Source organism: Aythya ferina, assembly GCF_964211825.1.
Source record: "Aythya ferina genome assembly, chromosome: 12".
NCBI lineage: Eukaryota > Metazoa > Chordata > Aves > Anseriformes > Anatidae > Aythya > Aythya ferina.
Genome location: NC_140308.1, coordinates 568830 through 595648, shown reverse-complemented (window position 1 = coordinate 595648; position 26819 = coordinate 568830). Strand labels below are relative to the sequence as shown.

Here is a 26819-nt window from a genome sequence, read left to right as displayed (position 1 = left end):
ATGGCTTAGAAGAAACTCTGCAAAATGGAAAGGTGATATTTTATGACCCAGGTGACCCAAACTGATGCAAAAACATCAGAATTAGTGACCTATGTAGAAAACAGATCTTCTGGCTTTTTCTTACATGTGGTAAGTTATTCTCTCAGTTCCCAAAGCCTCCCTGGGAATCTGAAGTAAATTGTATGCTGGTTTTAGTTAAGGCTATTTGGTATTGCACCTCTCATACATATTATATCCTTGTCCTACGCACACACTCTTAAAAATGCAAATACACCTGCCTGGCTCAGAATTATGCAAAGTAGGTGTAGCCTTCCCTTGTGATCAGGACCATATTCTCAGGTTTTTGAGCTCTTGATAAATCACCTTGTGGATCACTCTGTGGTTCTGTACAGTTATTGCCTTCTCTTGAAACTCTAATAAATTACATCGAATCTACGTGCTTTGGTTTTAGGTCTATCTGTTAGACCTCCTATGATCTTCCCTATTTTTCTGTCTAGAGGTGGATTTCTTAGTATTTCCCCTTTTTTAGGCTTTTTTTTTTTTTTTATTGTTGTTTTTAATAAGTAAGTGAAACATCTCCAGTTGGAGACTTTAATGTGCTGCCTTTCTCCATCCTGTCATGTTGTACAGAGATTTCTTTGCCCTGTCCAGAGGTGATCTGATTCTAAATTCTATTCCCATGGGGTTTGACAGTCTGCTCTCTGTGCTTACTTTTTGACTTGCTCTCATTTAGGCCGCTGAGATTTCTCATTGTCTTCAGAATTCATAGAATGCTTTTGCATCATTTTTTGCCTTATTCAACATACAGCCACTCTGAAATTCTATTTAAAACATTGAATCGACATAAGAAGCATAATGTTATTTACCATCTAACTTACCCATTTCTGTACCTGACATCATTCTCTGCAAATTCCTTAGTGCAAAGTCACATTACCATGGGTTATGTCTTAAAACTGTGGCATAAGCCTAAAGAGAAATGTTCTCTCCCTTTGTAATGCTCATGCCAGATAAGAAGCTAATACAAGTTGTGATTTAAAGGAGTTCTTATGAGGCTGGCAACAACTGTAATTTCAGAGCTGTCGTTAGTTTGCTCTGTCATACTCAGGAAGTCACGTCACTTCCCTGCCGCAGAGCCGTGGTGATAGTTCCCTGTTTATTTCAAAGGAGTGTTGAAAGGCTCGGTTAACACATTTCCATCGTTTGTGCTATATTAAGGATGAAGCGTCTCTATGGTTAGCTGCTACGCGAGTAGCGACGCAACGCGCTGTGCCTATTGATCGGGCTTCTTCACGCTAGTCCGTGTGGTCACCTGTCCACCTGATCCCGTGCCTTTTAATGGGGAAGTGAAGCCTTATTCCCGCGGAGAGTATTTGTTTAAGAGGATTTCCTTTCTCATGCAGAGACAGCAGTAGCCATGCCAATAAGAGTGGGAGTGATTATGAGAGATTGACTGGTGGAATATAATCCCTGTGCTATACTGATCTGATCTGGTGAAGATTGCGTTTCAAAGGTAGCATCTCATCCCACTCCAGGAGTGGTGTTCCACCCATAAATAGGGCTTTAATGAGATCCGACAGGCCTGATTTCTCTGGTGATACAGTAAAACAACACGACCAATTCTGATGGTTTGGGGTCCTGACCTTTAACAAGGACTTGTGACGTAGGGCAGACTGCCCAAGAGAGATAGAGGGCCAGGAGGCCAGGGGGACAAGGTCGGCAGATAATGAAGTGGTCAGCATTGGATTTCTGTCACTCATGGTGGTTAAGTACAACAGTGAGGGACTTCGGTAAAAGAAACTGTTAAAGAGCACATGCAGAAAGTAACAGAGACAGGAGAATCTGGGGAGGATTTTAGTTACCTTTCAGGGTGAACTCGGGCAGTCTGAGTGACTTCAGTAATGAAGACGGCGAGTGCAGAAATCATGCAAAGAGAGTGAGAGAACAAGAAAGGAGCAGGAGAGATTGAACTGAACAGCAAAGGAAATCCAAGGAGACTTAATTTGACTGAGCATTGCACTCAGGCGTTGAGAGAGAACAGGAAAGAAAGCAACTGCAGTAGCAAAACAGAGGGCTAGAGCGAAGGTGACTGACGATGTAGTCCTTGGCTTACCCAGCCGGAGCTGCAGCAGCCGTTCTGAGGCCGTCAGGTCGATCCTGTCCTCCCAGCAGGTGAGGACCCTGCTCAGCATCGCCCAGGCTGAGGTTACCGTGGCCTTTGTGGGGCTGACGGCCACGAGGAGCAGTGCCCTGACAGCGTGTCCTTCAGCCACCGGGTTTGCAGCCTCAGACTTTTCCTGGTGCTGGGAACTTCTCTGTGTGGCACAGATGGTCTGTCTTCTTTTAAGTTTGTTTGTGTGGCTAGATCTAAATTTAGTGTGACTATTAGCTAAGAAAATAACCCATTTGGTATCAAACTACCTGCTGTGAATTCAAACAGCAAAACTGTGAAATATAGAGGAAACTAAGACCTGCTATTAAAGAAGAACTGTCAGGTGATTATGTCCAAATTTAAGGTCTGTTTCTTTTACAAGTATGCTCCCTTATACCTGGTTTTAATATAAATATTTCACTGCAGTTTTGCTACTATGGCTATCTAGAGTACAAGTGGTAGAAATTAAATTAATTCGACCCAAACACTGAAGAGTTATATTACTGTACGACAACCCCAAAATTAAGCTAACTAGAAACAAAAGTGAAAATAGAAAGTCTCAGCATGTTATTCAACCTAAATAAGTTGCTAAAAAGCAACCGAAACAGTATGTGATAAGTAGGAAAATGTTTTAAAAACACTTTAGAGTTAGTAGCATAAGCTAGTTTTATTTACATGAAGAAAAAAAAACCACTCTTTTAACATTGCTGATCCTTTTAGAAATATTCTAACTGCAATGCCTATGAAGAATAAAATCATTAAATCAGATGTGTACAGTGGTTTTATATAAGATATAACCTTTAGTCTCAGTTATACAACTGTAAGAATGGTTGCAGATATCAACCTGCATCTATATCAGCTTCAGTCAATGAAAGATTTGCTCTTTAATTTTTGTTTGTGTTCCCCCCCCCCTTTTTTTTTCTGTATTTGGGTGTCTTATTGTTTTTGTGTTTGCTTTTTTTATTTATTTTCTAAATGTGAACATTGAATCCAGGCAACCTGTTAGAGAGGTGAATTGCATGATTACACTGCATTGTTTTAATTTGTCTTTGGATGAATTCTCATAAGCTTTCATGAGAAAATCTCCCATTAGAAGCATTCATTTAATTTAAGAACAGTTGGGAGAGGAAGGGTTGAGATGACAGATGGAGGACTGTGGGTGTCTTATAAGAGAGAGCAGAGCTTTTTGTATTTATCTTTTGTGGCACATAGTTGCTGTTCTCTGCTGCTTCCATTTTTTTTTTTTTTTTTAATCTGTGCTTTTTTGTGCAGTATTTCTTAGAAATCTCTCTTCTTTTGTACTGTAAGTCTAATAGATTTCATTAGTTTTTCCTGTACTGTGTCGGCTTTAAAACATAACAATATAACGCAGTATAGGGATGCAGCTTCGTAAGAAAGCAGAATAAAATAGGCTGAGCCTTAGTATGTGGATTTCAATCCAGTTTTGAATTGCATACTATTTTGCAGAAAACATATGGAAATATAGAACTGGTTTCTTCTCTATATCATTTTGCTGTTTGTCCAGCAAGTGTTATGTGTATACTGAAGACAGTCATCTAGCTCTGCCAGTGCCTCCACTATGTAATTAAAGGTTCACTAACAGCAAGTGGCTGAAATCTCACATTTAACTTTTATTTATTTTAGTATAAAAATATAAGGTTTCAAAACATTCTCTTTAAAAAGCATTTATGTACAAATTGTAGGGTTTCTGAATGTAAATGTGTGCTCTTACAATGTTTGTAGCCCAGGCAGTTCAGACTGCAAACGCTGCATGTAAATCAAATGCATTTAAATTAACGGTAATAGAAATGAGGGCAATAGTTTTGTTTTATAAATACCTAAAATAGCAATATGCACAAATACAAATATACTCATAAGAAGAGACCAGTTGATGACAATATTTTGATAATCAGGTCCCTCATTTATGACTTACTCCTCTTTTAACAGTCTGTAAATTACAATAGTGAATAATTGCTAAATGCCTATACAATACGACTGTCAGGCTCCTTCACAGAACTAGATAAAATTTAAAAGTAAATTTAAATCTTGTTAAAGTATGATGGAAAACAGTGCAATGTTTGTTCTATATAAAACTTGCTTTGCTCGGCAGTATGAGAAGCAAGCTGTACATGTAGGGCCAGAATTCCAAACATTAGTCTGGCTTTTCACTGTGCTGCACATGAATTTCTTTTCATCTATATGTGCTATCCCTAAATTTGTATTTCACATAACAGATCAGTTGATATGAGAAGCAAAGTACATCCGTTAGATTTGTGTTACTTTTCCATGGAGTTTCTAACTTGATATGACCAAACCTGAATTCCACTTTTTCCCCCAAATTCTTTACCCTTCACAATTTTTTAATGATTTGATTAGTCTCTGTTCAAACAACAAAATCTCTTTTCCAAGACTACATCATCTCTTGCCCAGGTTCCTGTAGTCAGGTGTTGTTGTTGTTTGTTTTTTTTTGTCATCCCACGCTTTTAAGTCCATATAAAATACATTGCCGTAACACTCTTTCTAGTCTTTTATTTGGCCATTTTATACCTTCAGATCTCTTGTCCTTTCTCTACCCTCCTTCCTAACAAAGCAAGCTCCAATTCATCACTTTCAGTCTTTCTCCATCCTGTTTAACTTCATATAACTGCAGTCTTTCCATCAGCTTCATCAGAGATTGAATCTGAACACTCATTTCTTTTATATTTTTAATCTCATTCAAACAGCTCTGTACTTTCTTCCATTCTGTATCATCTACATCACTTTGCAGAAACCGAAGTGCAAAGAGTCTACTTTTTTCTCTTCAAATTTGCACTGAACCTACGTGGCTTGACTTTTCTTTCTCTAAGAAGTAGTCTCCTATAATTTCATCATCATGATACTGGCCTCAGCAGGGACCTTTGTGTCAGCCACCGCTGGTCCTGAAGGGGTACAAATGGTCTCATGTGCTCCATGGAAAAGGCAGCATTCCCCTGTGCTCCAGGACAGCTGGCAGGGTTAGCACAGCTGCCTTTCTGCATTCTGCAAGGGGACATCTCGTCTTGGTTGGCTCCCCTGGAGCCCCAACCTACTCCCTGCCTTGTCAGCTCTGTAGGACACACTAACCACATTTCAGCTTCCTTTTTTCTTCCTCAGGGTACTGCCAGCTCTGTTACAAACTGCATTTTAGCAGATTTTCTAATATCAGCTGCCCCAACCTTGGAAACAATTATCCTGTGACCCATTGTCTTCCTGAAGAGATGGATAGACAGGGACAGTCCTACATCTGTCTTTTCCCACTGTCCTGATTTATTACTTTGTAAAATAATGAAACGTTAAAAAGGTTGAACCTGAACTGAAGCTATGACTACGACACTATTAATCAAACTGTTGGAGAATTACTTTATATTAGGTGCCTTAAGCATTGATCCAGTCCACTAAAAGTTGGCCTGAAACATAGCCTAAACACTGAGCATTGGGCCCAGGAAAAACAATTCTTGATTGCTTTGTGTCCTCTTAGAACATGTGACCCTACAACGTACCAGACCCCAAAGCAGCAGTAGTGCAAGCAGTTCGGAGAGGAAGGCAGCCCAAATCTGACCTGCTGGGCTGAGGATGGAAGCAGACAGCAATACACAGAGCTCCTCGGTTCCTCCTGACGTGGGGCAACGTTGTCATGTGTCTAAGCACCTTTCACATAGAAAAAATTCATGATGTGGTGCATCATTTAGAAATGGTTATGTACATAATTTCATTTCTCACATCCTTCCTGGCACAGAGATGCCCCTGGACAGGAAAACAGGATCATGAACACGACCACGCCATTCAGCAGCTGCAGGCAGAAGCAGTACTGACACTGAAGCCAGCCCCCAAAGCACGTGGGCAGCTTTTTGAAGCTGCTTTTGGTGAGCCATACCTCTCACAATACCCAAACACTTGAGACTTCGAAATAGGCTCTGTGGTGGTCGCTGGTCTCGGGCTGTTTTGTGAAGCATCTCCAGGGCTGGGGCTCGAAGAGTTGTGCTGCGTCTCTGTCCGACAGGTAGCTCCTGCACCAATCCTTGCAGCGATCGCAGATGAAAGGAGCTGAATTAAATCATTACCTTCTCTCTTGGGAAGTCAGTGTTTCCGTACCACAGTGGTTTTTCCCTGAACCTTCTCGTCTCCCCGTGCCGCTCCCTGTCCCTGCCATGGCGAGCTGCTGCTGCTGCTGGTGGTGCTGGTGGTGGCAGGCCCCGTCGCGGGGCTGGCGCGCAGGCCCGTCAGGCTCTGCTGCTCCGCCGGCCGTCACGAGCCTCTCTTATCTCCGCTGTCGATGCCACACTCGCTTGATGTCTCAGTTCCGGAACGGAGATGCTCCAGCTGCTATCTGGGAAGGCTCTGGCCCCAAAAATATTTAGTTAGCAGCCATTCCGTTAAGTGGAATTGACTTTTTATCGGCTTTCCTCTGTACGGCTGCCACCGGCGAAGGCTGTTTCCTCCTTCCCTCTTCTCCGCCTGTCAGTCTGCTCCGCATTCCTATCGGCAGCCGTTAGCTCTGATCAATACTAACCACTGTGTAACAGCTCACGCATGGCTGCCTTAGTTTGCATCGATCAGACCCTTCTTCCAACAGGTAGCCAGCTATTTGAGGCAACGACTTGAGATAAACACCTACTTTTACTTCAGGCTAATTCATTACGGACGGATTTCAAGGAGACCCGGTGCCCTACTTCAGAGGCTCGCAGAGATCAGAGATTTGACAGCAACTTCTCTCCTGCCTGAGAGCGTGTGAGGCCGTGCTATTTTCCCTGTTTCTTCTGAAATTCAGCCTGTAAAAATGGTGCTATCCAAATACTTTCAGAAGACCTAGACTGAAATTTACACTTCACATTCTTTTAGTTAGGAGTTTCTGAAAACTGAGAACTTGAGTGCTGGTTAGAAATGGGGATGGGATGCCCAGCTGGTCAGTAAGCATCTCCTGACTGTCCCGGCACAGCTTCTTACTGCAGGACCCTCTTCTGTTGCCACCAGGCACCCCGGGACCACGGCTCTGCAATCCCCACGTGCTCCATGGGGACGCCACAGCTTCTCTGCTCAGCGGACACAAGTATTGACTCCATCAGACAGCTGATCCAAACTGAGGCTGTTTCTTTTTTTTTTTTTTTCCACCATCCTTTTGAGGGAGAAGGAGCCCACCCTGAAGTTTGGAGAGCTGTCAGGTGGCTGCAGAGAAGGCACAGCACGGTCCCCAGCAGAGCTTTGCTCAGGCTGCCTGCACACATTTTGCACGTTTATGTTTTGCTCCACAAGAAAAAGCCTGAATCAGAACCCCTTAATGTGTGGGCTTGGAAGGCGGAGAGGAACATTCAGAAAAGCAGGAGCCTTTGCCAGAGGTGAAATATGCAGTTCTTAATCAGTCTGAGAAGCCTGTAGATCAGATGCATCCAGTCCTGAAAGCCTCTCTTAGAGAAGTTCCCAACTTTACAGCAAGCAAACCACCTTTTCTGGTTGTTTTATACCTGTGCCAGTTTACAGAGGCATAAGGCCCGCAGGGCTGTTACAAACTTTCCAGTGAAATGAGTGTTTATTATTATAGGTTTGATGCTGTTCCCAAAAGGACCTAATCAACAAGTAATAAGGCCTCAAGAGAGCAATTAGAAACCTGAACTTTAACTCCCTTATAACCACAGTGTAGACAGTAACTTTTGCTTTGGCTTTGGGGTATGCAGCCTAGTATCTTGCTGAAGAAGAAATACAGAAAATCTGAAATCTAAAATATCCGCATGCGAGCGTTTGAATTTAAACACTGAGGCATAAGGCTAGTTTTTGTGGCAGGGTGAATGTGTATGCCAAAAGGGACTCATGGTTTGGGGGGGAATCACACCCAAACATACAGCCTCCTTCATACCTGTTGTTTTGTTTTTTTTTCAATGCTTCTTCCTAGCTTTAGGCAATCACTGAGGATGTCAGGTGCCAGCATACTTGCAGCATCTGTCCCCCCTTAAAACAATTACCTCATTTTTTCCATTTGTAAAGTAACAATAATATCTGCCTAAATGCAGAAGCTGGAGGTACTTGGTTAGTTTGAAACTTGTTTTGAAAATTTTCTATGGGACATTTCAGACAGGAACTACACATTAAATAATTCTTGCCGTAGAAAGTCATGTGGCTACTGGAAAATAAATAAATAAATACATAAAATAAAAAAGCACAAGAATACAGCTGCGTAGCACAGCTGCACCTGTGGGTATTGCCCAGGAGGGCTAACACTCCTCGCAGCCTGGCTGAAGCATTGCCTTTGCAGCCCTTACACAGAGCAATTGCACCACTAACATGTGCCCGTAGGTTGTTAACTTTTGTATTATTTGAAACCGAAGAAGTGTGTTTCTAGAAAATATTACAGAGTTAAAGTTGGCAGTTGTGTTTTGTTTTTTTTTTTTTCCACTTTTTTTTTTTTAATATTGCATTTGAAGGCCATTTCCCATCACAGCATATATGTCTGCATGTAGAGAAGAGAGCTGTCACACGTTTCCTCTTCAACAGGAACTATAGCAAGAAAGCAAATACTAGTGCCATGCAAGAAGCCAAGAAGAAAAAAAAAAAATCACATGCAGGGGTTGTCCATTTTTAAATTTGTGACTGGTCAGCAGCACTAGGGGATTTCCAGTTCACCACAGTACGAGCAGGCTGACCTCTGTGTAGTGGCTGGCTGTGCCTTGCGAGTGGAGTATAAAGTGAATCACTTTTTTTTTGCATTACTGGCTCCTACAAGTCCTCCAGTGACCGTGGGTAGTGGTAGCTCCACCTGCTGCAGCACGCCTGTGGCACGCGTCCTCGCGCGTCCCCCCGAGCTGGCCGTGCTTGGCTGAGGCCTGATGCGAGCAGGGTGAAGCCGACACTGGGTGGCCAGAAGACACAGCTGCAGAAGCTGGCAGTGCCAAAAACTGCTGCACTGCTGGCAGGCGGCATTCATCTTCCAGCCGTGCCTCTTCTGACCAGCTCCAAACAAGTGTTTGTCCTGTTCTGTGGTCATCACCGCAGAAGTAAAAATAATAGTGAGTAAACGGTGAGAAGGAGAGGTGTCGCTGTAAGGACTGAGCAGAAGTTTTCTGTAATTGCTCCTAGGAGAGACAGCAGGCATGGCCACTCACTGGAGTGTGTCATGTTACTGGGAATGATCAATAAAATAACGTGTGGAAGTGTGAAACTCCAGGAGCACACTGCAGAGCGGCGTCCAGGGCACATATTTTAATAGGCTGTGTTTTTCTCTGGAAGACACATAAAGTAAATGCACGTTGGCAGCATTCATATGGCTTGTCACGACACTCAGACATGGGTTGCATGTATATACACAGGTGCCTTTGCAGTCAGCAGTTACCGAGCTGTCGGGGTGAGGGGCTGCTCCCTTTTGGAGCTGGGAACACCGCAGCGAGGCCGGAGCTGTGCACTTCGCACCCCGGCTTCAAACCAGGGGGCTGGTGGTGCCTCCACGCCCCAGCATGGAGCATGGGACACCAGGGCCTGGAGCAGGAGCTGGGAGGGCTCCTGTCCCCTACCATCCGTGGTGTTGGCAAGGAGGGGAGAGCTGAGCAGGCTGAGGATCCTGAAAACTGCGGTGAACATTCAGATGTACCTGGCCTTACACGCGTTTAAGGTCTTGCAAAACTTCAGTGTATAAAATGGGGCCAGCAGAGGGAGTGAAATGCGGGGATGTTTTACAGTCTGTGGAAGAGGAGCTGCTGGGGTTTTGGTCCAGTTGTTGCTGGTTCAACCATGCTCCTCCAAACCCATGGTGTGGGGGCGCCGGCTCAGCAGACATCCGTTTGTGCACTGTTCGTGTAATCAAGGTTGTGTCTGCATCTTCAACAGCAACAAAAAAGGTTGTATTATTGTTTTTTACTCAAAATGTGATTTCTGAACATCAATATAGTAAAATGCAAATTCTACAGCCATGGATTCACGTAAGATCTGTGCTCGTTGCTCTCGGACTATTTTTGTCAGTCAGTAGCACAGCTCTGTTCCCAGCCCCTGAGTGCGTGTGAGCTGCCTGGCTGCTCAGTGCACAGATCGTGGCATACCAAAACTGAGGGAATTCACAGCCTGAGCTGCTGTTCCGATTCTGAGTGAATATGTGAGTAAAAGGTGAGAAACTGTTACATTCATATGAACAATTGCAGTCTGGCTAAAAATGAGAAGAAACTCCAGCTACTCCTGTCCTATTTTGGCTCTGCAGAAACAGCAGAAGAATTTGGGAAACAAATGTTCAAGTTTCACACTACAGTTAAAAACTTAAATTTTCATTGATTAGCTGCTGAGAAAAGTGAGGGACAGGCTGTCATGCTGCAGATGGAGCAAAGCCTGGGGAAAACATTAGACTCACTGCTCCATCAGGGACCTTCAGTCCTGGCCTGCAGTCCAGCCTGGGCTCTAATACTGCACACACACCCCAGTAGGTCTAAATGGGCAAAATCATCTACTTTTGGAAAACTTCCTTTAGTACAAGGAGTCTGAAGTGTGTTTTCACATTATCTTTTGTTAGCTTGAAGGATCAAAGCAAGTTTCTAGACAGAAGTTGGATTTAATTGTTTGGGTTGAGGTTTTGAGGGCAGAGAGAGGGGATTTGCTTAAGTCCTTTCAGTGAGAAGACTTCACTTGCTGTTGTCCATCCTGCAGGAGGTGCAATTAGGATCATAAGATGGTTTGGGTTGGAAGGGACCTTAAAGACCATCTAGTTGAACCCCCCCTAAAAAAACAAACAAACAAACAAACAAACAAAAAGTGCCAGTTTTGTAGTGCCAGATTTTCCCAAGTATGACTTGAAACTGCTGTATAAATGTTACTGTCAGGTATAACGTAGGTTGTTATATTGAGGTTTTTGTTTTGTTTTGTTTTGCTTTGTTTTTGTTTAGAGGACACTGCAAATGAGAAAAAAAAAATAATCAGCTTTAGCTGGAAATAAAAAATAAAAAAAGACAGACAGTTGGTGAAATATGTCTTGGAGAAGTGTTTTTCTGAAAACCATCCCCAGCCCGAAATTTTTCAGGAAGTTTCCTTTCAAAAAGCACTACGTACTCACTCCTCCAATTAAGGTTAAGAAGAACAAAGGGAAGTCTTTTTTTTTTTTTTTTTTTTTTTTTTTCCTGCCAGTACTATATTTGATATCTGAGAACTGGCTGATGCAATTACGAGTCTTAGCTTTCAGGGTGCTGTTTCATACCTTCAAGAGGTAAATGACAATTTCCCAGATATGGGGTGGGGGGAAGGGGTTGAAATATTGGTGAGACCGGTACATGCAGTAAGCAGCTCCTTCTGATCTGATCTTCCCTGTTCTGCACCTGTGTACCGTGACAAAGTTTGCTGCACAAGTTAGACTGGATTTGTTTCCAGTGGGTCTGTCTGGTAATGGTGGCTGGGATGCGCTGAATATTTTGGGATCTCTTCAGATGTATCACCATCTAAAAGTTAGATGGTCTCACCTCGCACTATTATCATCCCAAATGGTGGTCAGTCTGTACCTGAAATACAAGTTTAGGACCTCATTCTCATTTACTTTGCACTTAGTTTATTTCAGCTCTGTAATGTTTTCAGTTAGCATTGATTAGTGTACATGCCAATATGTGATAAATATTGAGAACTGAAAATAGTCTTTAAGTCCAAAATGTTTGAAAACCTTTGCCGTACAGGGTGCAGATAATGAACCTGTGATAAGCTCATCACAGCAATTTCTACCTGGTGACCACGTTAGCAAGAGCTGGAATTCATGGAGCTGTATGAGAGGCCCTTAATACTAGTGAATCACCAGGCCAGCTCTGCGGTACAGGTGTCTGTTATCTCTGATTCTCCTTTCACTGAAAAAGAAAGGTCAATGCAGAGGTAGTTTGTGAAACAAAAGGTGATGTGATCAGTCAGCAGTGTCCCAGAAGTCAGTGCTAAGGATCTCCAGAGTCTGTGATATTCCCCAAACTCAGCCTTGTGTGTTGGTCTTATAGTTTTGCAGGACTGTTGAGTCCTTTTCAACTTTTTACATTCTTCTATTTCCAGTCCCCTATGTCACTTTCAATCAAAGATTATTCATATTGTGGTATATGCTGTCGGCTTTATTTTTAAGAGGTCTTTTAATCTGTGTTTATACACAAGTCTTCAAAGATACATTATTTTATTTTTTTTAGCAAAACACAGAAATGTTACAAGTTGTTAGTCATTGGATATTGTGGAATTAGCTTAAAATAAGTTTTTCCTCCTTGAAATGGGTATTTGTGTTTAGTTCAAATAATTCTGCATCAGTCTGTTAAAGATGAAAATCAGAACAACCTCTGCAATATAGGAAAGGTAAAGCGAGAACAAAATGGCACTTGGCCAATGTTTATGAATCACGGAATATGATCATGAAATCATAAGAATAACCACCAAAAGGTAAATAAATTACCCAGCCTACTACTTATTTTCATGTACAGTTTGACACAAAAGCTGAAGCCATGAATGATTTATACCTGTTTTAACAATAATACTCATTTTCCTGAAAGATGGTCAGCACTAAGGCTGCTGTGGGCACCGTGCCAGTTGTTGAAAGGTTAATGTCTCAGCAGCAATACATTAAATTATGAATTATACCAGTCCCAAAATGGAAGGTTATTAGCTCAGTATGTTTAATTAGCCCGACTCGAACTTTGCCATCTGCTAGCACTGTCCGTCACTAATGTATGGCCACGTGGAACAGGAAGGTTGGAAATAAGGTGCTGGAAGCAGGAAACCTTCACTTCCACACAACCAAACCTCACCCACTAAAACTGCCTGGGGGTGCCGATGCTCTGAAATCCCCGGCAGGTCCAAAGGCTGGCTCACACACACGGCTCTGGTGAAATCCTTCTTGGTAACCACCAACTGATCCCAGATGTGAAAGGCGCTGCACGCAGAGTTCAGGAGCACAAGGAAATCCACGAGGATACGCACGTCTTGTTTCCTCCTGAGGCTTAGGGCCAGTTTTCATGTCAAAACATTTGATTAATGTTTGTAAATTCTAATTAGAGTTGTGTCCTGGTTACATCATAGTGTTTAACGTGAAGGGAAAAGGAAGAAAGATGAGAGCCTGGGCAATGCATGTGCCAGAAAAAGAGAAGCTTTTCTAGAGACAGGTCTGGAGCTGCAACAACCACAGGCATATGGGCAGCCCTGTACAGTGTGGCCCTTGATCATCAGAGCATCCTGCAGGCCAGTGCTCAGACATTCGGGAAGAAACAGCTCATGGTGGGTTTATTTGCACAGCATCTCTTCCCAATAACTGTGCAAGGCTGCGATATTTAGCTTTTTAACAAATATTAAAATGATACTTTTCTTATTTTTTAAAAAATAACAAAAAGTAAAACATGCTGATCTTGTATTAGTTAAGATTGTGTGACTTGTAAAATATGATGTGCTAAGTGATAACTTAGTTAATCATTCATCATTATTATAAGGGTGCTTTTGTGGGGGGTACATGTTAAAACTGAGGTCAGAAGTGTGTCCAGGAAAGTGGAATGTACAAACAGGGGGAAGATTTTGAAGTTGTAAGAGGCCAAACACAGTCCCAATTTTAATTTTCCTTTCTCCTTCTCCTATCCAAGGTAGGATAACCTTGCCATGGAGGAAAGGGATTTGAACAGACGTAACGTAGAGCCTTCCAGTAGCCGGACACAAAAATTAAGAGAGAGTTTATTCATTCCCACCTCAACAAAGCCCAGCAGAATTTAAAGATATTTTAACCTACAAAGGAGATTGGGTCAAACACTTACTAATTCACTGAAAACTAGTCTAGGTGGAGAGGTCCATGTAATTCCACTGGCTACAAAGTCTCTGTGTTTCTATGTTGCATGAAAAGAGTAAAGAAAGAGTCTGACAGAAATTACAAGGCATCCAAGTCAGTGGAAGAGACAGTATCAGGTAGAGAATCCACTCCTTTTTCTTAATTTACTCACTGTTTCTTCTTCTCCTCTGGAGTTTTTGCTGATTCCCTCTCCTTCACTTTAGTAAATCCTCTGTGCTTGAACTTTTGTAGCAGGTGGCATGGTTGGAATATTGGAGTAATACGTATTAGAGTAAAACCTGCAGACGCAAATAGAAAGTAAATGGAAGATTAATTGATCAGAGGAAGGGCAAAGGATGGAGGGGATAAAACAAAGGGAAGGAAAGACAAAAATAATACCTTACCTGTGTTCTACAATAACTTATTATTTTTATATAGTGCCCACGGTATACAGGATCTGTTTTACTGAACAAATAGGAAAAAAAGAGTTCTCAGCCCCAAACAGCAAACATATTAATTTATAATGTGACAGCCCAACTAAACAAGTGGTCAGGCCAATGCAACAAGGAATAATTTAGGGCTTATGGAGCCTGAGTTACTTTAGTTTGGTATATGCACATGTGCATTCCATCAGATGGAAGTCTCTTGTTTTTGTAATAACTTATTGCAGAAGAAAAATTTCTCTCTCAGGAAAGTTCTGAGTGAGAGAGGGAGGGTTTGAGGGCATGGACAAGTGTTTTATGCAGAGGAACAAAGAGACTGCCATTTTAATACATCATAAAAGGAGTGACAAATTTAACCACAGCCTTACAGCAGAGGTACTGCAAATCACCCCCCAGCCAGGATTCAAGGAAGCTCGTAGTGGGCTGAGAAGTGGTGCAGAGTGAAGAGAAAAGCAGAGGAGACGGGAGGAAAAACTGGAGCATTTGCTCTGAGCCATCCAGAGCTCGAGTTTCTAATGAGCCGTCCAGATGGGACAGCGAGGAGGTGACCTGAAACAACACCACCAAGCAGGAGAGGGTTCCAGGGGAGAAGCAAACCCACCGTGACCACAGAATCGGGGCAGCAATAGCAAAGTTGTTTTCTAGCACAGTTACTGCAGTTTCAATTGCAGTTTTATTCCAACAGCAAATTCCAAAGTTTTATGTCCATAAAGGTTTAGACATAAACAAGAAAGAAGTCAGGAAAGTGGTATGTACTTGTATAAACAGTTCCACTTTATAATTAATGCTGGAGATCAGGGGAGCAGGAATAGCTGTGCATGTGTGGTCATTCAGATTTACTGTTGGCCTTATTAAAACCTAGTTCTACAATAATTTTATGCCCAGGTAGGGCAGAAAGAGAGCAGGATGCCCCCAAGCAACCCATAAATAGTGTGGTGAAGACAAAGTGTTTATTACTTAGCTTCACAAAGGCTCTGTAAGTGCTCTCCCAGGGTACATATACTTGTACCCCAGATGCCAATTCTGCAAATTAGCATTATTTCTCAAAATACTATGTAAACAGAAGTCATTTGAATACTTGATTTCATCAGACAGAGTACCACATGGAAACGTCAGTATCTTCTCTTCCCTTCTGCAGAGTGATCAGAGGTTTTCATTGCCTTTGTGTTTCTCTTGGAGTATTGTTACTGATGAAAAAAACTTGCAGGGTCTGGGATCTTTACAGAACTTTATTCCTCAGGATTTTGTCCCATCTCATTGCCATCTTTCTTCCTCATCTTCCCCCTCTCTGCACCAAAACAGCCATTAGCCTTTGAACTAAAGAAAACTTTCAAGAGACGAGGTGAGATTACAAACTAATCAGTCTGAAAGAGCAACTCTGGGGCATGAACTTTCCCATTTGTTACTGAAGTGTGCTATTTTGAATCTTCTGTTTAATAGTTTAAATGACTATGCCAGAAGTTATTTCATGTCTGAGACACATAGGGAATTTCAGGGATATGAGATCCTGTCAAATAAACTTCAGGATGTACCTTTTTGATTAGTAGAAAAGCTACCAGTAAGTTCAGCTCAGGTGTTTGCTAATGAGCTCTTATTGTATCATTGTGTCCTACAATTATGAGTTGTTCAAATTTTAGAAACTTTCACCTTTTTTTTTTCAATCCATTTCTGTATTGTATTTCACATAGAAACAGGTACCTTAGTTTAGAGGAGAACTACACAGGGTGAGATTTTCCAGGGCTAAAAGCAACTGTTGGATCCCATTGGGAGGATGCATAGCTATCCTGTTCAGTGAAATAAAGACATACTTTTAATCCTGAATGTTGCAGGATACTGGATTTTAAAGTTCTTCTTACAGCAGAAAAGTTGCCACTGACCAGTAAGCCATTGCTAGGAGGTGCTGTGTTCGCTGAGAGGGAGAAGGCACTTCTTTTTCCTAGGAGGTTGATCTTAGTCATAATTCTTTGGAGCTGCTGATATTTTGAGTCTTTTGACTTAATTCATTGGAATTAAGAAAGAAAGAAAGGGGTAAGTGAGGACGATCAGTGATGCACTGTAAATTGGTAAGATTTCATGGCACCCCATATGGATGTTGTCTGTGTGTCTGGAAACACATCAAGAGAATTTACGCAATCGTGTCTTTTATGCTCTGATCCCTCAAGTCAGTGTTATTCCCATTTTACAGGCCAGGCAAATAGGACAAAGAGCGGAGGAGAGTTTTGAAGACCATTCTCGTATACCTTTGTCTTGGGCACTTTTAGTGTGCCGTGTGTACTGCTCTGGCTGGTCCTTCAGTACAGCCAGCAAGTCTGTGGCATGGCTAGGAATAGAAGCCAGGCCCTTATTCCAACTCCCAGATCCTCAAGAATATTTTTAGGTACCTAATACCATTAATTTTATACTTTTTTTTTTTTTTTTTTTTTTTTTTTTTTTTTTTTTTTTGGCCAAAGCGCTTAGAAACAAGATCATGCTTCCTCCTGAAATAATTTTTAAAATCATACTTATGTGATCTTGGACTTCTGTTTTTCAGGGATTGTGTGCAGTTTGGCCATATTTAAGAACAAATGGGCTTCAAAAGTAGTTTGTGAAGAGTTCTGAGTGTACAGTGCTTCTGTACAGCCTTAAAGTATGACTAAGTATACAGGGAAGATGGTGCAGAGTCTCTGTCTTCTGCAGAGTCTGAGAAGAGCTTTGGCAGAACGTAGGCATTGGGTAGCAATGTGGGGGAGCAGTAGAATGCTTCTTTTAATGGCCGTAAGATTCAGATTCATTTTTTGCTGTCTCCAAGAGACAAAATACTGTGCTTTTGTACCCCCTTTTGTTTTGTTTGCATCTTTCTTTTCTCAAACACAAAATCTTTCATATTTAAAATACAGCAAGGCCATTGCTGTACACCAGTTTACCAATATTTTAATTAAAATGATGCTAACACACAAGAAGCTTCCAGAAACCCCAATGACAGCTGGCCTACAGCATGCTGAAGCTTTTCCAGCCTCAGTGCTGCAGCCTTTACTCAAAATGCTCACAGTGGCCTGGAGAAATATACCGGTTTTCTACATATGGTTATTTTTTTATTATGCTAACTCAACATCTCATTTGAAGCCCTGCTCCTGCATCCTATCTATTATTAATTAATTGATTTCCTATAAGCTTGTTACTTCAATTGCTATAACATCCTCACAATGTGCATGGCTTTTCAGGCAACAGAAGACAGTTCCCGTCACAAAGAGCAAACATGCCAAAAATGCCAAGTCAGACAAAGGCGAAAGAGCACTGCAAGAAGCAAGTAGATGAGTGGACAAGCCATGGCATGCTCGTGCCGTGGTTATCGTTTTCTTTTTGGTTAAATGCCTCAGATTCCCAGTAGTGTTCGCTATTCATCCTCTGTCCCCAGTCCTCACCGTTGCCCACAGCCATTCTCTGTTCCTCCCATCACACATCATTTGGCCACCTCCCGTTTGCTTTCCTCTGGACATGCAGTTACTTGTAAGATGAACAGATGTGAGGGGCAGCGTGTTTTTTGGTGACTCCCCCCATAGTTGTCACAGGAAGAAAAGGGCTTGAGGAGGATTTGGGAGCCCAGAGGCCATTCCTGTGTAGGGTCGGGCTGTCCCATGCGAGGGGAACACAGCCTCCGTGGGGCAAACGCTGGGGGAACAGAGCCTCTGCGTTTGCTCCAGCCTTTGAGGTGCTTCCCTCCTCTCGCTGAGTCCAGTGCCGAGTGGTAAATGTGCTTATTAGAGTGCTAATGTCCTGCCAGTGGAATCCTACCTCCAAGTATATTAGGGTAATGAGTTCACACCTAACTAATGGAGACTTAATAGAGTTACTAATAGGCTGCCTTTTCCCCCACGGTTTATGACCCTGCAGGCCGGAGCTGTGAGGGGAGGGAGAGGCTGGAGGCTGCTCTCGGTCCCGCAGACGCCACGGCAGCGCTCCGGCCCGGCCGCCAGCCTCCGCCTGCCTCAGGAGTTCCTTTCCAGGGACATCATCCCTCCACCTTTCTGCGAGGAAAAATAAACAGTTTGAGGCTCCTGCGTCTTTATTAAACATTTCCTTCAAGCTGCATACTTTGGCTCCGTGCCCAAGTGCACCAAGAAAGCTTCCACAGAGCAGCTCAAGGCCGGAGTCCGGCCGCCGGCTGCCCGGGATAAACAGCCCCGGCGGGGCCCAGCACCTGCCCCCGCCTCGGCCTGGCCACGGTGCCGAGAGGCCGCGAGGGCGCCTGCTCGGCACGGCCGTGTGCGGCTCTGCTCACCGACACAGGCCGACGTGGCAGCGAGGTGGGTGGGGAGGGGACGGCGAGCGCCCCGGGACAGCAGAGGTTGTCTGGTGCTGCTGGCGGGGAGGGCTGGCGTCGGTGTGGAGGGGGTTTGGAGAGCTGCTGGAGCTGGGGGGGAAAAGCAGTGATATTCTTAAGTCTGTAGCACCAGGTGAATGGTATGTTAGCACTTAAAGACGCATTCTTTACCCACCACCAGCAGTGCTTCTGCCGGGTGACGGTGTGGGGTTTGCCGTGGGTTGAGTCCCTGCCTGAGCGTGGTGGCCGCCCGTCACGGCCCTGCAGAGGGAAAAGCGGTGTCAGACGGCGTCATGCCGGGCGGGCAACGTGTCTGCGAGCCGCACAAGGACACAGCGCCGAGCCCCAGGCCCTGCGAGAGGGGCCCGGCCCCAGGAGGTCCCGCTGGAGGGGGCTGAAAGCTGCGGGCAGCGGGGCACGGCGGTGGGGTGATGTCAGCGCTTCCTTCTGGGCCGGTCGTGTGCGCCTGCCAGGTAAACAGTCTAGAAATAGACGGGAGGAAGGCAGCGGATGGAGCGTGCAGCCGGGCTGGAGCTCGGCCTCCACCCTTTCCTCGCCACAGCCGTCATCACAGGCAGCTTTCCTGGCCTGGAGCGGGGTGCTCGGGGCAAAGCTGGCAATTGTGCAAGGAAGCAAAGCCAGGACTCTCGTGTAGCATGGTTTTAAAATGTAGTGCCCACGTTGTGAGACGGTGCTGGCAGAACAAGCAGGCAGAGGTTGTTGATGGGGTGGCTACAGCAGAGCTGCTTCATCCCCGTTTTGGCAGCAGGAGCCCAGTGGCTGGGATGGCGGAGGTGGGCGCCGCAGCTAACGCACCTCACTGAGCAGGGAACCCTGCTGTGCCCTGAGCTGGGAACAGGTTAAAATCGAGGCATTTATTGCAAGCATAGAAGCTCACTTACGTCGTGTGAAGTGTTCCCAGCAACTGAACAACAGAAGTTCAGGTATAGAAACTCTGTAAAGGGCCAAGAATATTCTTAGTTGGCTCTTTCCTCATTCACTAGAAATGTGCCTTTTCTGTGACGCCTTTCAGAGCAGTCTGGCAGTTAAATTAGTAACTACAATAAAAACTACCAGTGCTGCTTGGAGACAGGGTTTTCTAAATCTCTGCTCATCAAAAATATAACGCGTGGTCTAAGCCGCCTCCTGAGGCAGGAAGCCTGGCCTCAAGTCCTGGGCTTGCCCCTCTTTCATTGACCTCAGCAGACAAAATGCGCGGCACCGTGCAGGTTCTTCTCTGGGACAGGGGCCATATCTTTTCCAGGCATGATGGAGTACTTTTTCAGGAATTTTCCAGGCATGGTAGTGTGATCCTGTGCATCATCCACACATGTGTCCTGTCTGGAGTGGCAGAGAGAAACTGCAAGAGCAGAAAGCTGGGAAAACACTGTCACAGCTACTGCTGATGGCCAGGTGCCCGCTCAGCACTTTCCTTTACCCCCACAAAACAAAGCTGCCGTCATAGCAAGTACCCATAAAATGCAAGGCATTCTGAGTGCGGAGATTAGTGGTAATTTTACAAGGACTCAAATAACGTCGGTCTGCAGGGTGCAGCACTGCCTTGAAAGGGAACAGCAGACATTTCCCCTGGAAGCAAGTTTCCTCTTTCGAGCAGTTTACAGCTGAAGCGCAGTGTCAGATTGTGGCACAAATATCCTATCAGCCTTGGGTTGGAAGACAGATATTTGATACCTCTTTCTGTTGCCGAAACGCGCTGCCCAGACGAGGCTCCCAGCACGGTTATTTTTTGAAGCATTATGTAATTGGATTGCATGGTCAGTAGTGCTTCCTTAACGAGCCTTTCAGCAAGCCCTCCGCCTGCCGCAGCCAATCCTCAGCCCTTACATACACACTTACTCACGCAGGCTCAGTCTGGAGTAAACTCACTGCTAAATACAGTTCGGACGCAGATGAGACCAGGCTCGGAATAGACCTTCCGCCGCCCGCGGTGCGCGAGGCGCGGTGCCTGGCTCTGCCGCTGCCCCAGCGGGGCCACGCTGGCGTTTCCTGGCCGCGGGCTCCCCTCCTCCTGCCCCTGCCTGGGCCCTCCCGGGGAAAACCTGCTCGCTGCAGCACAGAGGGGCGACCAGGCACCGGTGGTCCCAGTCCTCCCGGTGCAGGCGACAGCCCGGGGTCTGCCGCTGTGATGGTCCCCGGGGCTTGAAGCCATCGGTCCCCAGCCATGGGCAGACTCTGCCACTGCGCCCAGGCCCCGAGTGTCACGGGGCCTTCCTGTCCCCAGGTTTGGGTGCAAGCTGGAGTGCCGAGCCTGGAGCTCTGTCTCCAGACGCCTTCGTGGGTCAGGCTGCAAAGTAACCACGCTTGCGGCCCACTGCCGGAGACGAAGTGTGGGGCTGGCCCCTCGTCCGTCGGCGGCGTTTGGCAGGACTTGGCCGTCCCCCTGGGCCACTGTCCGTGTGCTGGTTGTGGCTGTGCTGAGTCACTGCTTCCTGTTTGCAATTGCTGACTGGTGGCAGCAGTTGCAGGAGCAAGAAGAGATATTAAAAAGTGTGAACTTCCACTGGGACCAGCAGATACAATTAGGGCCGTGCCAAGAAATACACTGCAGTGAGCAGTTGTTTAAAGGGATGCAGAGCACTGCGCACCCCCTGTTCCCTTGCTGCAGGAAGTAGGAAAAATGAACATCACCAGCCTTTTATCATCGGTGAACCCAAATAAAAATGGTGTTTGCCTCCTAAAGCTTGCTCTGCTCTGGCTCTTCTCCACGCTCCTCCTCAAAGTGATTGACCCAGCCTTCCAGCCAGGGTCTTCTCTACCTGCCACCTCAGCAGCTGCTGAGTAGGGAACCTTCTTTCACCCAGGAGTGGCTCTCTCTGGAAAGCCTACATGATGCTGTGTAAATGGGGCTGCTTCAGAAGCCATACACAACTGTAATGTTATTTCCATTCTTTTTTTTTTTTTTTTAATGGGAAATATCCCTGGGGAAAAGCATGAAAGTATATGGAGAAGGTGCTCTCTGATCATTAAGATCTAAATGTAGCATCCGAGCAGCATGTGTGCTTCTTCATATTATGCTGAAATTCATCTTAAAGTGCTGCTCCTATGTGGGCATTTCCCTTTTTGTCCTTTTTTTGCTTGAACGTTTGGAAGCATTGCCAATAGTTTCATCTCCAGCCCTGGTGATTAATGTCTCCAAAAGTTCTTTCTCTGCTCTATTGTTTATTATATTTATATCAGCCTTTTAATTTGTATTTTAAATCCATATTAACTTTTTAGCCTTACTTTCAGAATATGCGTTCTGCTTATTAAGCTAAGCACAGGAATTAGAGGATGGAGTTCTATGGACTGTGAGATACCAGAGGATAGAAAATATACTGAGACTGGTCTTTTTTGAAGTGAATATAGTTGTTGTCAGCTAAGAAGAAGGAAAAAAAAAAAAAAAAAAAAAAAACAACAACAAAAAAACGCAACTTTACTTTTTTTACTGGCACTAGACTGATTTTTTTTTTTTATTTTTTTTTTTTTTAGCCCTGTGACAGACACAAGGCTGAGGACTGCCATAGAGAACATACATTAGGAAAAAAAAGAAAAAAAATAGCCTCAGTTATTTCAACAAATACCAAAAGTGGATTGAGAGTGGATGAAGAGGAGGAGGAGGCAATAGTGAACACACAACACAGTTCAAGCTGGCAAGGAGCCCTTTCTTGAAGAATGTAAGTTTAACCTTTAGCATTCAAGTGTCTGGGCTTAAGTGTCATTATGAGCAATACTTTCCTCCAGCACAGCCTCTCCTGACTGGAGGAGGGCTCTGTGCAACCCCATCAGTTTTCCCCTTTCCTTTACAGAGTACAAAAATATGTATTTGTCTGGTTATGTTCAGCAAAGTTACTTTGAATGGCAGCCCCTTGTTGACAAAAGCAGGATGCTGCTGGCTGGGTCCGAGGGAGGCTCCACTCTGCCCTGGCCGTGCCCGGAGCGGTCAGTGGAGGCTCTGGTGCAGCTATTGCCCGATAAAGCAAATTCCTTGCCTGGCTGGCATTCACTGCCTGCCTTCTGGTTAAAGGCTGCATGCCCCAGACTTAAACAGGAGTCAGGCGGCTGGGCTGGGGGCTGCCATAGCGTGCTGTCCACAACCGGCCCCTTTGTTCTGCGCGCCGCACCAGGTATCTCTGCGGTTCTTGCATGCTCGTTCTGGCCGGCGGAAGAAAGAGGCTCTGCTAGTGAATTGCTTTTGCAAGAAGCAAGCTAAAATGAGGAGGAGGGAGGGATGGGCCTGGTGTCACCGTGTCTGTCCACCTCCCCCCCACCCCAAGTGCAAAACAGTTAATCTCACCTTTTGATAGAGGCAACACAGAAAAAAATTAGAGAGACAGCAGCAGACAAACATCAGACCTGGCTGCTGCAAATGGACAGGCTAGATGTGCCCCCCAAATCAGCTCCAGCTGTAAAACACTTCAGGGCTGATAGAAACCACACGCATCCCAGGCATAACCGATCTGCAAAGCTGCATTCCAATAAAAATGCAGCATAGACATAAAAGAAATACTGACTGGGATTCCCATCCTGATTTGGGTGCCGGGGGAGGGAGCGGGGACGACACGACAGGGGAGGCAATCCTTCCAGCCCTGGGTCTGTCCTCTCTCTGCCTGGGTGCAGGGCTGAGTAAGGAGCAGCTCGCTGAATTGCAGAGGGAGGAGCGGAGCCTCCTTTAGCCGCTGCTGCAGCTCCCTGGTGTTTGGTTCCCAGATCCCAGCCCTCAGAGGGCACAAATCAAAGCAGCTATACAGGCTAATAGGGGAGGGTCAGGGTTAGCTGCAGGGTACATCACTGACTGAAATCACATGCTGGAATCCGAATTTAAATAAGCATGCCTCACGTCTGAGGCTGTGCTGCAAATGTCAAATGTGCTTATGTTAAATACAGGTAATATTCTGAATGTACGTTTGAGAACATGATTCTTTCAGATACCTTGTCTGATGAATTTTGCATCTCATATTTGTGATTTATTTTATGCGAAGTACACGCTCCCTTCTTCTTTCCACCTTTTGTGAAAACTCAGGTCTTAGAGGAAATAAGAACGTATATACATATATAGAGAGCTAAAGATGAACTACTGGGTTAGCTGTAGCAAAGATGCTACATCAGATCAGGTTTCTCACTGCTTAAAAGACAGGCTTTGAGTCCATGGTTACTCTGTTTTAAGTACAGCTGGTACTGGTGCTTAACTGACCAAAGAATTTGATGCAGGCTTTTCTGCAAATCTCCATCTTAATTCTAAAATAATTTGGTGGGGAAGAAGGCAGCTGGAATATTTTCTGAGGTGTTCTTGGTACGTGACTTAGGGTGAAAGGTGTTAGACGTGTGATGCTGTGGCGTGTTTCTGGCCCATGGAGGGGGATGACTGTAGGGCTGCAGGAACCGTGGGCGAGGGTCGCTCTGCCACAGTCCCAGCTCAGAAGACCCAGGCTGGCCTCAAGGCAGGCATGTGCTTTTAGTCACCGTATTGACATGCTCTGAATTTTGTTAAAACTGCCCTGTAAAACAGAACTCTTCTCAGTGCTGAAAACAATTTCATTTTCTTTTCTAATTTGGTGGGAATTGTAATTTTACTTTGTAACTTATTTCCCTCTCTTCCCTTTTAAGATGGTTCCCAAACATTTATTGTGGGATTTTTCATTTGAAATAGTTTTCTAGGGAAATTACTGTGACAGTGATTTAATTGTTTAATTAAAATCTGACATTGATGACAACATAAATACAATAAGCATGAGGTGATACAGGCATTAAACAAGTGCAATTGTGGAACACATCCATAGAGTACTCGGAGCACACAGAGCAGCTCACAAAGAAATGATGTTCAATATTTATCAGGTTAGTGAGTCCTAATTAAATGCCAAGACTTTTTTCTTCATTTCTTAAAAAAAAAAAGAACATATAGATGTATTCCAAGTGCTCATTTCCATCACAAACACATCTACTTGTCTTGTGTTTAGGCCTGTGAAAAAGCAAATTCGTATTAAAAATCTGCTAGTTGACTTAAGGGCTATGCACTGAGCCTGACTACAGCAACCCAGCCAGAGGGTCTGAGGTCGCTGGAACAGCCCAGCACTGTCCCACCACTCCCAGTGGCTATGCTAAGTGCAGTGATTACAAAATGGATGGACAGATTTCTTTTAATAATATAGTAAACAAAAAAAAAAAAAAAAAAAAGGAAATATATTGAAGACAAAAGAACAAGCGTTCCTCTGAATATTTCCCCCCTCAAGTTCAAATCTCTCCAAAATCCTACCGTGCATATTTCTTCTAGGGAAATACACGCAGCCCCCTCTAGCACATCCACACCTCTCTCTCAGCAATGAAGGAGTCAGCCCCCTGCCCACTGAACAACACAGACACGCTGCCAGAAAAAAGGCACGTTATCTGGCTGGAATTGCTCAGCAGTGCGTCTCTCCAGCCCTCTGTTTCTAAGCATTTCTGCCTCCCAACAACAAACGTGCTGCTGTTGGAATATCCCTTCCCATGCCTCTTGCTGGGCACCTTGAAATGGTATCAGATCACTTCTGCAGCTTACGCAGCCCTTTGCGATCAGTCGCTTCTCATCATCTGCACTTTCACCCCTTTCCAAACTCCTAAATAAATGCATCTGCTCCGGTTTAATCCATGTTAGCCTTCCCCCTTCTTGTATGAAACTTCATGCAAACTTTCTGAATAAAAAGGAAAGCTTACCTGGACAATGCTTTGAGTATGAATAACTGATAAAGCCAGACACCCCAACTCCAGTGCAGGGATTTGATTGCAAATTTCCATTGCAAAGGAGCAGAGGGAACTGGAAATCTGACAAATGCCTTCAAATTGACCTGTGTTTTCACAATGCACGCTGTGTTTAAAATGAATGGCAGACTTTATCATTTGGAGCTCCTTCAAGGACTCCAGCCTTCTACGCTTTGTTCTAATTCTTTAGACATATTTCCAAGAAGCACAAGGCTCTGCAAGTGGATGATATTATGGAGATTTCTTTTTCTAACCAGGATTTTTTTTTTCCACAATAATTTTTAAAGCCTGAATTTAAAAAGATAGCCTGGAACTTCTTCCCTACTATACACATCCCACATCCATACATTCACCCCTAATGTCAGTTCAGTGAGCAGGCCTCTTGCACCTTAAGGTTTTGGTCCAATTCCCACATATTGCTGAGTGGAAACAGGCGGCATGCAGCCAGGCTGGTGACTGAGGAATGTGATATGGTTGTGGCTCCCCCCAAATTCACAGTAGTCAACTGCTTTCACCACAGCCGCCTGCAAATCTGGCCCACTCTTGCCTCGGGATAGATCTTCTCCTAAGATGCTCAACAGCCCAAGCGTGTTTCTACAGGAGGACTTGGGCTCCTCGCAGAGCCACGGGAACCTGAGGCCGCTTACCCCTATGCTACATGTCAAAGAAAACAGCTTTTTTTTTTTTTTTAAAGTTATGTCCAGAAAGCCATATGTACTGCTTCAGAAGCTGAACATTTTGCATTAAAATTGTTCCTCTTAATTAACAAATAGTAGAATTTCCCTTAAAACACTGGTATTAGTTTCATTTGTTCAAAGTAACATATAAATGAAACTATATGATTCTGTGTACAAATATGTCACATATGCTGCAAGAGAAAAAATAGGGTTAATTTAATAATTCAAGTGTCTTTAACAAGTTTCTCATGGGAAAAATCTGTCTTATTTTTCCTGCAAATCTGATACTGAGAGATTTTTTCTAAGCACAGTAAAAGGCATTTGAACCAAAGATCCAATCCAAGGATATGTAAAGCTACATATATAGAAAGAGGCATCCGTAGTATTACAGATAAGGTCACACCAAGATTTCCAATTAAAGCAAGGGTAGGCTCCCTGTATTTTAGAAACTGGTTTGTCTTACCTAGAACAAAGAAGTCTTAATGGAAGTTAATTTTCTAGAGGAGAACTGTGCGCACATATGTGTTTGAATGTTTTACCTAATGATTACTGTACAAATTACTCCTTAATTCCTTCGACTTATTTTGCTATTTGTACAGTTGTCTGGCTGGCGCTCCAGTTACTGCTTGCTCGCTTCCTTCTTTGCGCGCACAGACACACACACACCCCGCCACCTCTTTTTGCACCCCAGTAAAAATGGGAACTCTTCCATTTCCCAGCCTCTGAATGCCTGTGGTCAGGACGAGGGGCAAAATCTTTGTCGTCCGCTTCATCTGGCTGC

At 44.3% G+C, this 26819-nt stretch overlaps 1 protein-coding gene and 1 long non-coding RNA gene across 3 annotated transcripts in view; one reads left to right on the top strand and one right to left on the bottom strand.

Moving 5' to 3' along the window:
• ZFHX3 (zinc finger homeobox 3) overlaps positions 1-26819 on the top strand; it is a 473005-nt gene that overhangs the window by 276734 nt on the left and 169452 nt on the right. Inside the window, exons 1-2 of one of the 2 annotated variants that reach the window (XM_084532974.1) lie at positions 18460-18612; positions 22119-22303. The gene's annotated coding sequence lies outside the window, so the exon portion shown is untranslated. Of the gene's footprint in view, positions 1-18459; positions 18613-22118; positions 22304-26819 lie in introns of those variants that run through there. The other variant, XM_084532975.1, reaches the window with a different exon arrangement.
• Positions 8785-26818, bottom strand: LOC311443093. The gene is made up of 3 exons (XR_014697078.1): positions 25317-26818; positions 12886-14185; positions 8785-9967 (listed from the first exon to the last, which is right to left on the bottom strand). It is a non-coding gene; the product is annotated as an uncharacterized lncRNA (long non-coding RNA).